This window comes from Puma concolor, chromosome F2, assembly GCF_028749965.1.
Source record: "Puma concolor isolate L17-30 chromosome F2, mPumCon1.1.hap2, whole genome shotgun sequence".
NCBI classification, from domain to species: Eukaryota; Metazoa; Chordata; class Mammalia; order Carnivora; family Felidae; genus Puma; species Puma concolor.
In genome coordinates this window covers 3030305-3044257 of record NC_141684.1, presented here as the reverse complement: position 1 = coordinate 3044257, position 13953 = coordinate 3030305, and the positions used below count along the sequence as shown (strand labels likewise).

At 48.7% G+C, this 13953-nt stretch overlaps 1 protein-coding gene across 1 annotated transcript in view; it reads right to left on the bottom strand.

Moving 5' to 3' along the window:
* Window positions 1-13953, bottom strand: part of LOC112859710 (focal adhesion kinase 1) — a 197950-nt gene that overhangs the window by 168084 nt on the left and 15913 nt on the right. The window contains exons 2-3 of the mRNA XM_086695342.1: window positions 3661-3757; window positions 232-319 (exon numbers count right to left, since the gene is read on the bottom strand). The gene's annotated coding sequence lies outside the window, so the exon portion shown is untranslated. The remainder of the gene's footprint in view (window positions 1-231; window positions 320-3660; window positions 3758-13953) is intronic.

The following is a 13953-nucleotide window of genomic DNA, read 5'->3' as shown; positions in this document are numbered from 1 at the left end:
ATTAACTGGCTCAATAGTGAGCAACATTAACAAAGTCAAAACAATTAACCAAAATGTGGATCTAAACAAACATTGTGACAGAACTCTGGGGGGAAGGAAGAAAGGAGTCCAGAATGTAACTTTTTCTAAAGCCGACGCACGATGGCGCCTGACCCCACGCACACGTGGCTGAGGATCGGGGGTGTAAACACCCAAAGCAGCAGCGAGGCACGATTACACGATTACACGCACCTGTGGGAGGCGGACGTGGAGGGCGGGGCAGGGCCCTGGGGTCTGCGTTCACCTTCAACACTGCTCTGGACACATGCACGTGCCACCCCTGGACAAAGCGGAATTTCTAGTTAAGAAAAGGAAACAATCTCTAATAGAAGCATTTCAGGCAGGACAAGTGTTTTCCTAGAACTTTTAGACCACTACTCTGTTCCCCCTTGAACAGTCTCTTGGGACACTGCGAGTGCCGGTCCCCACGCCCCCAAGAGGCAGGGCGGCGAGGGCGGCGCACGTGGCCTGACACCTGGTGCCACGCCCACCGGCCACAAGCGTGGAGAAAGCTGCTGTCAGCTCTGCACCTGACCTGAGAACACCACCACGTCCCTCGAGGACGTGGCCGGGCTGGGCTGCTCAGCACCCAGACGGGTGGGTAAGCGTGAGGGTGACCGTGCACCCTGGACCTCAGTCACCCGCACGCAATCCGTCTCACTACTCTCTCCAGCTTCAAACCACCATCCTGGCAGGCATTCCGTCTCACCACTCCCCCTAACCGCTCTGGGCGCCGCCGGAGAGCCCCCAAGTCACCAAACCCAAAGGTCAAACCCCAACCCTCATCTGGACCTTTCCTGACACTTCACAGAGCTGATCACATCCTGTCCCGGAACGTTCTCGTCCCCTCTTCCCACGGCACCAGCGCTTCCGGTTTTCCGGACACCCGCTCGCTCGGAGCCCACCACGGCTCCCCCTGGTCCTGGGCTCAGCCCTCCTGCCGCCTCCTCCCTGTGCTCACCCGCTCCGTGACCAGAGCGCCACTGCCTTTTCACTGCCACTCCCAGCTCGGATGCCTACTCACAACTGCCCCCGTGACAGCCCTCCCAGGATCCCTGCGGGCCGCAAACCCAGAGTGCCCACGAGCCAGTCCGCCTCTGCCCCTCTAAACCGAGTTCCGCCCGTGGCGGCCCAGAGCCTTGGAGCCGACTCAACTCCTCCCTCGCTTCCTCACACCCCTCATCCAATCTGTCGGCAGATCCTGCCGGTTCTACCTTCAAGATCCACCCGGGGCCCGACTGCTTCTCACCACCCCCAGTCTCCCTGCCCCGGTCCAAGCCTCCGCACCCGGTTCCCTCCACAGCCTCCGGCTCTCCTCGGCTCGGCCCCCCCACCCCGCCTCCCAACACGCCGGCTTTTCAAACCTCGGTCGCATCTCCACGCTGAACAACGACTGACAGCTGCCCTCCACAGCCCACCACCAGCACTGCCTGATGCTACGGACTCTCTGTTGGATAAACGGCCACAGAACCTCAGGGTTCAATCTATGTCAATTGTTCTCAGCTGTCCTGATGCTACAAGAGCTGTCTTTATTCACAGAATGGGGGTTTGCAGAACGGGTCTGTGCTCTCTGGGCAGCCTTCCTTTCCATCTACCGCCTCCCTACACCCCATTAACCCTGAACATAACGTCCATACACACACCAGCAATTCCACTCCTCTGAAAACTTGTCCTTGCTTTCCTAGAATTCCGATCGGAAAACACCTCCAACCCAAGTTTGTGCCTCCTAACACAACACCCGACAACGAAGCAAGAACCGAAGAGAACCTGATCCATCCTACAGGGGCTCCAGGGGACCACGGCACTCAGGTAAGTCAAGGGACCCGCATCTCAGCACATCGTGAAGTTTATGCTGTGCAAAGCCAGGCTTACTCGTGCGGCCTCACCATTTGTCCAGAATTGGGGGAAACAACTATAGGAAGACTGGTTAGAAGGTAATTTTCCTGGATTTACATATTTTCAAACAGGGGGAGGAGAGCACCAAACCAGAAGCAGCAGATTACGTCCTGAGGCCCAAGGTCCAGTGAGCCATGAACTGGCTTTCGGTTCGTTGCCTCCCCATCCCCTGTCACTGCACATCACATTAAGGAGCAAAGTTTCGTGTCGTTCGTCCAAAATAGTGCCTCCCCATGAAATGGTCCCGTGCTCTACCACAACGAAATATTTTTAACAGCTAATGAACCTGATATTCTCTCTCTTATTTAAATCTAGTAGGAAAAGAGAACTTACTATGTGGCAAGCATTAAATATTCCTTCATCCAGCATTTAGTGAAAACCATGTGTGGGTTAAGCAGAAAAGATGCCAGATGAAATAACAAAATCTTTGCCCTTAAAGACTCAGAAACACAGACTCGCACCCAAATAAATATAACGCACTGTCATAGGAAGAAACACAGACTATGGAGGGGGCTCGGGGGCCAACGGCAGATGTAAGTAGCCGGGCGTGGCCCTCCCCACACTGTCCCCTAAGGGCAGCGGCACACAGAGCAAGCACCTCTTGCAGCCAAGAAGAAAGGGTAGGAAGGCCTTACTTGGAAACTGAAACTGCATGACCTCATTTCCCTCCCGAAACACCTAATCCTCACAGAGACAAAAGTGAGTCTGGAGGAGAAACGGGAACAAAGAAGGAAAGCGAACTGACCCCCAGAAGGAAATGGAAAAATAATCCAGGGCCCGGCCCTTAAACATCGAAGACAAAGATCCTGCCCAAAGTCAAGTTCAACAGAGTTATAAATCATCATGGATTCTGAATCCATGAAGTCTGCGTTCAGGAGGCTTTTACCAAAGCAACATGTCAGTAAAATAAAATGCTCGTGAGAGATTTACGACTCTTTACCACCTGTCTGTCCTCACTCAACCACTGGACCCACCAGAACATAAGACAAACAGGGACAGAATCTCAACCCTACAACTTCCCAACTACGGAGAGAGCGCACAACAAGCACCAAGGCTACAAATGACAAACAGCCCAATTTCTGGGGCTGTTCCCCCCTCACTTCTGCAGGGGAAACACCACCAAATAAATATGAATCGCTGACACGTGTGACTGCGGAGCACATTACACATTTCTTACAGCGTGTCTGCCACAACCCCGGGAGAGAGGTCCCTTTGTCGGCGAGAGCAAGGTGCACGCAGTCAGGAAGAGTGAGCAGAGACGAGAAAGCTGGGTCTCGGTGGTTAGCCAAGAGTCGGCAGGAACCCAGAGCCCATAAGAATAAGACGCGACTAAACAGCACGTGCTCCGAAGTCAGGCCGAGTTCGAATCCCGGCCTTGCTGGTTTACTAAAGTAACCCCTGACCTGTTCCGGTTAGGCAAACGTGAAACAGGGGCGAAGGTGGCCTCACTCTCGGGGCTGTGGGGAGACCCGCTCAGTAGGTGGAGCTCAGAGTGTCTCGGCCGTCGCTACTGTCGTTACTACCACCGCTGACAGCACCGCGGCCCTGCCTGCCTCTCTCCGCACAGAACAGCACGGAACAACTTCTACTTCTTCCCTCACGTCACACACTCTGCAAAATCAACTAGCTTTTATTTGTTTCTAGTGTATGCCAAAGAAACCCTGAGACAGGTGAAAGAAAAATCAGAACAAAAAACCAAGACCCAAGCAAGAGAATTATACTCACAGTTCTGAAGGCCACGGTAACTCTGTGAAGAAGTCAATCAGCGATTTAAAGAAAATCTCCTAGTTTCTCCTTCCTCTTTCCATAGTCGTCAGAGAACCTGACAAGGAGAGACAACACACATATAGAAAACCGCCCTTCTTTCACTTTTTCAAAGCTCTGCTGAGCTCACCAGCCCAGCCAGTTCCCCACACCACCCCCTAGCCCCCCCACCCCACACTGGGCGAGACCTGGCACGAGGGGTAAAAACGGCACCAGGTCCCTGTCTCCAAACCTACCTTCTAGTTAAGGAAACATATGTGAAGCAGCTGAAAATTGCTAATACATGTCGAAACCATAAATTAACAGCGTGTACGGTTAGCTGGTGAGTGCAGGGTATAACGACAGTATACACGTCCATTTCACCCCCTCCTCCTACTAAAATCGTACTTTTAAAAATGTTTTCCACAGCACGGGGAGAACTAAAAGGAGAAAAAGGCCAAACTATTGGAGGCTCTGAGCAAATCTTCTAACATGGAAGACCGAGACCCAAAAAACAGAATAAAGAAGAAACCTGGAAGAAACAGAAACTATAAAAGACGAGAAGTGTAGTAAATGCGCCAGCAGGCCCGAGGGAGCCAGATCCTCCTTCAGCAGCGGACACAAGGAGAACTGAGTCCCTCTACACAGCAGGGGCCTAGAACTCGGGCCTAGCAGCACCAGCGCGGGCAGAGCAGGGGGAAGGAAGAAGGCATGGCCCCAAACGCAGAGGACTCGGGGAAGGCCGCTGAAACTGCAATCTCGACGCCAGGCACCACGTGGCTCTCCCTCTGACAGAAGACGGGGGTCATTCCCTGGAAAAAGCAGAGCGTCCGTGGACCGAAGTCACCCTGCGCAGCTGCACTAAACAGAGGTGGAGTTAATCGCGGCACACGCGCACAGTCAATGGTGAATTCTCCGGCTGCCCTACCACAGCACGCACATGCAGGCTCACACTTGGCTCCCAGATTCCCAAGTCAGAATTCCGCAAGAAAGACACTGGAGAAGATTTCTGTGGAATCTGATCAGCCCGAGAGGATAGATCTGAAGATACTACCACTGGGGACCCCTAACAAATGGCCCACTTCAGCAATATCCTGAAGTCAAAGGGCCCCACCTTTGTCCCTTGTCAGACAGGAGAGGGAAGGAAACAACCTGAAAGAAACAGAGACTACACGAACTATCAACAATCTAGGGATAAGACGACACTGCAATCAATAAACAAAAATAGGATGCTCTTTTAAAAGAACAGGAAAAGGGCCCTTGGAAATCTAAGGAATCTTTTTGAAAACAGAAATAATAAACTAAAAAAAGGTTAAGTCAAATTGAAATCGTCTCCCTAAAAAGAGAGTAAAAAGGCAGAGAGAGAGAGACAGAGAGACACAGAGAGAGCGAGAGGAGAAGCAAAGGAAGGATATAAATAATGAGAAAAAGGTATTAAGAAAATCACAACCTTTGTCCAGAAGAGCCAACTTCTGGATAATAAGACTTCCAGAAAGACAAAATAAGGAAACAAAAGGGAGGAAAACCTCAGCACAATAATGCCAAAAAGTCTTCCCAGAACTGAATACCAGTTGCCAGAATGAAGGCACTCGCTGAATATGCAGAACAGTAGATGAAAACGGACCCACACAAAGTATACCATCGTGACATTTCAAAACACTTGGACAAATTTTAAAACTCCTACGAGCTTCTAAAGATGGGAGGGGAAAAACATTACATACAAAGAATAAATCAGAACAGCTTCTGAATTCAAAAGCAGTAACATGGAAACAACAAGGCAATGGGGCAATCTTTGAATTTATGAGCAAAAATGAACGCCACTACAGAACTCTACACCCAGCCAGACTCTCAGTCAAGTTTCAATCACACAAGGTCCCACACAGTCGATCTCCTAAGCATCCTGTGACAGAAAGCCACTGAAGAAAGTCTTCCAGCAAAATGGGAGCTTCAACGAAAAGTGAGGAGGGCATGAGCTTCCATGAAGAAGGGGAAAGGGAGCCCCCAGGGTGACGATGAGGGGAGATGCCAGAATGGTGAGGGACAGGGGGAAGCAAGTCCAGGTTGGTATAGTGCTGCTCAAAAGGAGGGAACGCTGAAGGCTGTCTTGACCTTGCCCAAGGACACTGCACCATCTTTTTACATGTAATTTTTTGTAATGTTCATTTATTTTGGAGAGAGAGAGACAGAGTGCAAGCGGGGGAAGAGCAGAGAGAGAGGGAGACACAGAATCCGAAGCAGCTCCAGGCTCCGAGCTGTCAGCACACAGCCCAACGTGGGGCTCAAACCCATGAACCGCAAGACCATGACCTGAGCCGAAGTCAGACACTTAACCGACTGAGCCACCCCGTCGCCCCGAATGTACCATCTTTTTAAAGTGATTAACACCTACGGGTGCCTGGGTGGCTCAGTCAGTTAAATGTCTGACTCTCGATTTCAGCTGGGGTCAGATCTCATGGTTTCATGAGTTCGAGCCCCACATCAGGCTCTGGGCTGATGTGCGGAGCCTGCTTGGGATTCTCTCTCTCTCTCCCTCTGTTTCTACTTCTCCCCTGCTCATGCTGTCTCTCTCTCTCTCTCTCTCTCTCTCTCTCAAAATAAATAAACTAAAAAATAAATAAATAAAGTGGTTGACTCCTAGATGACATACTCTACCCAAATGAGGAAGTCAGTGAAGAAGGACAAAGCAAGAGTTGCCACAAACATAAAATCCAAGTTTGGAGAAAAGCCTGAAGATGAGAACAAAGGAACCAGGGACAACACAAGAAAAGGCCTAAGGAGCAACCAGCTCAGAAGAGAAGAGACCGAGCTCTCTAGGACATCGTCTCCCAGAAATAAGACGTGAACAAAATCTGGGTCTACAGGACCATGTGGAAACATTACTAAGAAGCTACTGGGAAGTATGGGGAAAATAAGCAACAGGGCATCAAAGGCTTAAGAATGTGGGCAGCTGAACAAAGACAGACAGGCACCATACCACCCTGCGCACACCTCTGCCACAGACAGGGCTGAGCCACGGTACCACCAGCACCGACTGACTTGTCTCCCCTCCCTCGGCTGGAAAGACCTTCCGGAGAGGACCACTTCTCATCTGGCTGTTGCTTTTCAGAGCCCAACACGATGCCTGCTGTAAGAGTACACACAACAGCACTTATCACATACTGAGCGTTTACCATGCATACCCGCTACCCTTCTAGAGAGCTAGAAATCAAAGACATACGGCCTTTGCTAACCTTTAGAGTTTCAACTCCGCCCTGCCCCCCGAGAAAACAAATATTTATCCTATATCCGCATTCTTCCCAAAAGATGAAAAGTTCATCCAGGGCTTACAGAACTTTAACAGTCCAGCTATCCCCAATGGAACCCAAGACCCGAGGGTACTTTTCTGACATTACATGCGCCGTGTGACGTGAAAACAGTGCCAGCCTGGACATTAGGACACCTGGTTTCTGGAACTTTAGAATTGTTACTTTTGAAGAAGGGAAAATCCCAACTCCTTGATATCACCTGTCGGTCCCTGACTGATCCAGCCCAGTCTCTCACTTGATCTCGCATGAATCCTATAAAGTGAAGCCATTCGCAATTTACAGAACCACCTGTGGCCTCTCTCACACCTCCACCGGGCCCCTTCACCCCTCTCTACCCGATCCTCCTCCCCTGGCTCACCCTGGCCCAAGCCGTGCCCCGCCCCCAGGTGAGACGCCTCTCTCCTGCAACCCCTCAGCACTCCTTCATGGGACACGGGCATCTGCGGAGTGACTGACACATGTCACACGCTACACCAAGCACTGGGTGACATGGCGGTGCACAAGAGAGACACGACCCTGCCTCGAAGGACTCCCGTGGTGTAGCTTCCTGTTCAACACAGTAGAGCGGATGTTAAATCTCACCTGTCAGAGTCTTCCTCCACCCAAACAGCAAGATTCTGGGCACGATGACGGCCTCTTTTAACTCTGCAGCCTGAGGACATGCATCTCAGATAAATAATTTAGGCACTATTAAATACAGCAAAGTGAGGGTCAAGAAAGCCCCAGTGGCTGCGGCAGGTTAAGTAACATTCGCTTTTTAGACAAAAGCCCTTTTTTTATTGCCTTTTTCTTTTTTTTGGGGGGGGGGGCCTCTTTGCTGTTAGGACTATAATCCTAAAAATGTCATTCATGGAAATCTTGCAAGTCAGCTGGAACTGGCTTTCTTCTCCTTGCTAAGTACAAAGGCAGGACGGCCCGATTCCTCCCACGTCCTCCCATACAAGTAACAGCGTAGACTGGACCAAACACCCAATCATGTCTGCAGAAGCAGCAAACCTGTACTTGATGCACGAAGGCCTAATGACGAATAACTGAACACATGCGCTGGCTTGGAGTGCCTTCTAGTTGCCTTTTGCTCCCTGTTGTATTTTAGGAGAATTCAAGCAAACAGCCACACTGCCCTTCATCAGCACCCGGCCTCCTGGCTGCCTGCTACCTGCGCAGCGGGCGGGACCTTACGGCAGGGCCACATCCAGCACTCCTACGTCCTGCACAGCTTGCTCTTTGCTGAGAATATGCACCTATTCTTTTTAACTATGGAACTGATAAAATATAAGCATAAAAATTTGACATTGTTCCAATAGGGCAGAAAACTAGATACTTCCCAAAGTAGTATACTTAAAATGCTTAAATTCTTTTGCCCCAGGCACAGAAGAATTAAACTTGGCTCATTATACAATGAAACATATTGTCAGTTCCTTGATGATATTTCTAAGATGGATTCTCTCTACCTTTTTGGCCTCAGTGGGTACATTTAAGATACCTCTACAGAGACGCCTGGGGGGCGCCCGGATTGCTCAGAGATGCTTGGGCTGGTCTGAACTGTCTTCCCTTCTAACATGCAAACTAAGATGTCCCACCAGCTGCAGCGCACTCTGACTCTGAGCTTCCTTAGCACATAGCAGACTTCCCATCGACACCTGCTTACAGTGTTTTCATTTCAGTGCGCAGTCCAACCTGGACAATCCCTGAGGCCACCTCTCACTCGCCCTGACGACAGGGACGGCGGCGTCTGTGGAGGGGGTGGGGTCACGGCTCTCTCCCAAGTGCTTCACAAGCACCAGCTCCTTTTTTTATTTTTTAATGTTTATTTATTTTTGAGAGAGAGACAGAGTGCAAGCAAGGGAGGGGCAGAGAGAGGGAGACACAGAATCTGAAGCAGGCTCCAGGCTCTGAGCTGTCAGCACAGAGCCCGACGCGGGACTCAAACCCACAAACCGTGAGATCATGACCCGAGCTAAAATCTGGTGCTCAACCGACTGAGCCACCCAGGCACCCCATAAGCACCAGCTCCTTAATCCTCACGGCCCTCACGGGTTACTACTCTTTGCCCATTTACGTACGAGAAAACAAAGTCCAAAAAAAGTTAAGAAATTTTCCAAGGTCACACAGCAAACAAGGGAGAGACCAGGCATTCAAATACCTGCTTATTAGCACTCTTAGGACCATGATGCTAGGGATGAGGTGGGGGGGGTCACTTGGTTAAGCATCCGACTCTTGATTTTGGCTTAGGTCATGATCTCATGGTCATGGGATAGAGCCCCGTGTCAGATTCTCTCTCTCTTAAGATTCTCTCTCTCCTCCCCACCCCCACTGCCCCTTCCCCACTTGCTCTCCCCCCCCCCCAAAAAAAAATCTTGATGCTGCTCTGGCTTCCCAAGTTAACCAGATATTATCACTGTTATTATCACTGCACGCGGTTTGGGCTTTCCAAAGCAAACACGACAGGAAAGTTCTAAAGTAAAGTTGAGTAACATTCAACATGACATATTGACAAATTATTAGATATCTGGTTTAAAGCAAGCATGTAGGCTGAGCCCCTGGCAAAGGAATGGTCGGTGATGCTAGCTGCCAAATAAAGCCCAAGTCCATTATTTCTTAATGTGCAACATCCTAACAATTTAAATCGTTTGTGAAGGTCTCTAACTTACAAACTAGACAACCACTTCACACAGGTGTCCCTTCCTCTAAGTTCAGTCTAGCGACAGCTTCTGCACTCTGACAAGCTGTAACCTGTGTTCTGAAAGGACACAGGTCAGAAGTAACTTTCTGGAAAACCAAAGACATATAAAGAACGTGAACACGATTATGAGAATGATCAGGGCAGACAAAAGCTTCTTTTTGCCTCAAAATAATTTTCTAGCCAAACACATTCTACTACGAGACTGTGGAGCAGCTCAAAGGTCATAGGTCATAGGTCACCACATCCCCTTCATCTCTGTGCCAGTGCGTGGTACGGGGTCTGCCATCCAAGAGGTCGTAAGCTACTGACAACACGAATACGTTAAAGGAAGAGAAGAGGCAAGGTTACTCCTTTCTGAAAAGCCAGTATTAGCAACAGCAAGAACCACTGCCTGTCGTACACGCAGAGTAAACGCCGAATGTAAACTGCTTCCGCTTCTTAGACACGCTGGACAAACTCAGGAGGGAACGATTAAGATCAGCTTTTAAATTCCCACAGCAGAAACAGCTACATTGTTAGGAACAGTATTTGCTGAACCTTGGGCTGATTCTTCCCTAAAAAGCGATTATTACTAGGACTGGCCAGATACCAAGAGCCACGGTATATCACATTTATAAAAGAGTTACGATAATCTCTACCTAACAGACAAAGAGATTTAGGGCTTGAGTAACTGGGTGGACACGCAGGAAGCGAGGACCGAATCTGAAATTCAAAGCACACCTGTCCAGCACCCATTCTTAACCACCCTTCTAGTCTACACTACACGTGATGTCCCCAGAAATCCTACTGTACAAAAGCTTAAAAATAGGAAAAGAAATCACCATTCTACTCAAATTAATTAACAGGCACAGTTAATATATTCAAAACAAGGCAACCCTTCGTACTCACAAGAACCAACAGCTACGGACCGTGAGCCAAATTCAAGAAGTACTTAGAAGGAAATCTGCTGCAGGGCCTGGGAGTGGTGGCTGATCACGAGAGACAGTCCTCTGGGCATCTGACAGAATCCGGCTGAAACTGGAGATCGTTACCTGTGTGATGGGAACGGTCTGCAAAGCAAAGGGTCCCAGATCTAGGGCAGGAAGAGCGAGGGAGCAACCAGAAACCCTGGACAGAATAACTGCAGAAACCACCTGATGACTCTGAAAAGTGAACTGTAGCAGGAAGGAAGGCTAGGCTGGAACTCAAACCAGCAGATTGAAATATGACGTAGAGTCTCCTAACAGGACACCCTAAATGCGGAGGACACACCCCAAACTTATCCAGCATAGGAAGAGCCAGGAAAACAGTTCCCACGGGAAAAGAAAATCAAGACAAGCCAATACCGTGATGAAACAAGTGTCAGGATAGCCCATAAGGACCCGAAAACAGCCACTGTACAAATAAGTCTACAAACGAGCACACACAACATACTTGGTGTCACAAAGTCTTCTTTTCCTTCTACCTCTTAAACCCACTGACTTTGGCCCCCACCACTCCACGGAAAGTTCTCCGTGCGAGACTACCAATAAGCACTGCACTGCTCAACCCAGTCACTACTGCTCAGGTCTCGCCCTTTCGGCAGCAACTGGCAAGAACTGATCTCCCACGCCCCGTCTCGTGATCTTCTTCTTACCTCACAGATGCTCTCCCCTCATCTTCAAACCAGGTGATTCCAGACTGTCCCAAGGCTCTGTCCTTTCTCCTCTTAGCCATGCTTACCTCCCTGGTAAGCTCACTTCAAATGCTGTTTCTATGCTAACAACCTTAAAACTCGTATCTCTAGCTCAGACCAGCTGTCCCACTGTTGTGCTGGACCGACTGTTGCCAACACCACATCATGGACACCACCTCTGCCTTCTGTGCATCAGTGAGGAGAGGGCATAGCTGCATTTCCCTAAACCCCTGCCTGATACAACTCAGGGTTGGAGTTAAATAGTAAGAGGCAAGATTGGCAAAATGAAAAAAAAAAATTTACTCTCTTGAACTCTGCCAGCGCTCCCAACAGTAGTGATAGATTCTGATTCCCTGTATTGAGAAATATCTAGCAGGGTGCCTGGGTGGCTGAGTCAGTGGAGCGCCCAACTCTTGATTTCAGCTCTGGTCATGATCTCACGGTTGTGAGATCAAGCCCCACATCAGCCTCTGTGCTGGCAGTGCGGAGCCTGCTTGAGATTCTCTCTCTCTCTCTCTCTCTCTCTCTCTCTCTCTCTTTCTCTGCCCCTTCCCCACTCACTTGCTCTCTCTCTCAAAATAAATAAATGTGAAAGAAAGAAAGAAAGAAAGAAAGAAAGAAAGAAAGAAAGAAAGAAAGAAAGAAAGAAAAAGAAACATCTAGAGTGGCTTGTGTTTTCGTGACCAAACCCTGCAGGTACAGCCTATGCTGGGACCAGCTTCTAGGTCACTTGGAGAAGCGGAACACCACCAAAGAGAACTGAATAGAACGTCCAACACCCCAAAGCTCAGGTGCTGACTCACCTTCCCCCTCTACAAACCTTCTTACACAGTCTTCTCTGTTCACAACACCCTCCTTCCAACTGCTGAGGCTGGAAACAAAGGACGTCATCCCCGTCTCTTCTCTTCCTCCCACATTCCACATCCAGTCTGCTCAGCAAATCATGCCGGTTCTTCCCACAAAACTGGCCCGGACACCGTCCCCTCGCCATCAGGCTCACCAACACCATTCAGACGTGAGCCACCATCATCACCCACTCCAACGACTACAGCACCACAGGACAGGCCTCCTTGCTCCCCACTTTGCCACCCTAGTGCATACGCTCAACACGGCGGGCCGATTCCAAATCTAACTCAGATGGCGTCACTTCCCTGCTCAAAACCCTAAACGGTCTCTCTGTTTACATGGATGACAAGGAGTTCATTAGATCACATTTGGCTGAACAGTGGAGGAAATGTGTTGAGGAAAAGTAAACTTGTTTACAACTACTAGCCTTCCAGAAGAACAGTTGCTCAGACATGAGGACATCAGAGTAACACGGACAGTTAAGGAACGAGGCACATGACTGAGCTGATTCCCTCGGCCGCTGCTGAGTCAACAGGTGTTACCCATATTGCCCGGATGTTCACTCAAGGAGTCAATGTGACGGAAGAATTGGCCTCTAAGAATAGTCTGTGTGGAGCTGCTGGTGAGAATATTTTCAGAGAGATGGAGAAAACACCAATTTCATACAACCTGAAGAGGAATCTGCTAAGATGTGTTACAAGTGATGATGGTAAAAATCCATGTAGAACAAAAGGTTTACCTGGAAAATCTACAAAGAGTATGAAAACGTAAGTTGCTTAAAGCATTTAAACACGCTTATTTAAACTATCGTTCTTCAATGTATTATTCACCAGCAGGTGCTTTGTGGAAAGTATTTTCATCTACCACGTGTCGCTGAACCAGTAGTATCAATAGCAAACTTTGTCACAATATCCTGACTTGTCCTACAGACAGCAGTTGGATGATTTGTGGGAGAGCTTTACTTACGTCAGAGCCAACAGGCAATCTTTCTGAACAAAAAGACCCTCCTTCGGTTATTACCACAGCTTTGGAAATCAGCTTTTGCTCACACTTGTTAACATTTCTCAATGAACTCAACCTAAATTTACAAGGCACAACAATGCTTACACAAGGGACTTCCATAGTGAAGTCATTTCAGCGACCACAAACATCTCAATCACAAGTAACGTCCCGTGGAACAACACACTTCCCATGCCATCAAAAGTTAAAAAGAGACAGGTGCCTGGCTGGCTGAGTCTGAAGTCAACACGACCCTCGATCTCCGGGTAGTGAGTTCGAGCACCACATTGGGTATAGAGATTCCTTAAAAATAAAATCTTAAAAAAAAAAAAGTTAAAGAGAGAGGCAGGCAGGATTTCCAACCCCACACAAATTTGCAGCAGATTTTCTGAATTCAAACTACAGTTCCAGCAGCATTTTTCAAGCCCTGATGCAAATACAATGAAAATTTACGTATTTCCAAACCCTCTTCATTCACTATGGAACTGAGGTCCTTCCATCTAACCGTCAGTCAGAAGAGGTTAATCTGCAATGTAATGACACGTTAAAAGCCAAATATCAAAAAGAATCCAATGGAATTCTGTGTCTGCCACACAACGAATATGCTAAATTAAAATGATATACTTCCAACCTGATATCGGTATCTGAGAGCACCTATCAGTATGAAGACATTTTTAAAGATGAAGTGTCTAAAACTTCCCTTGCAGATCAGCATTAAGACATGAACATTTGTAACTGATTCTGATGATAGGGAACACTAAGTTTGAACTCCAATTAAGAAAAGTATT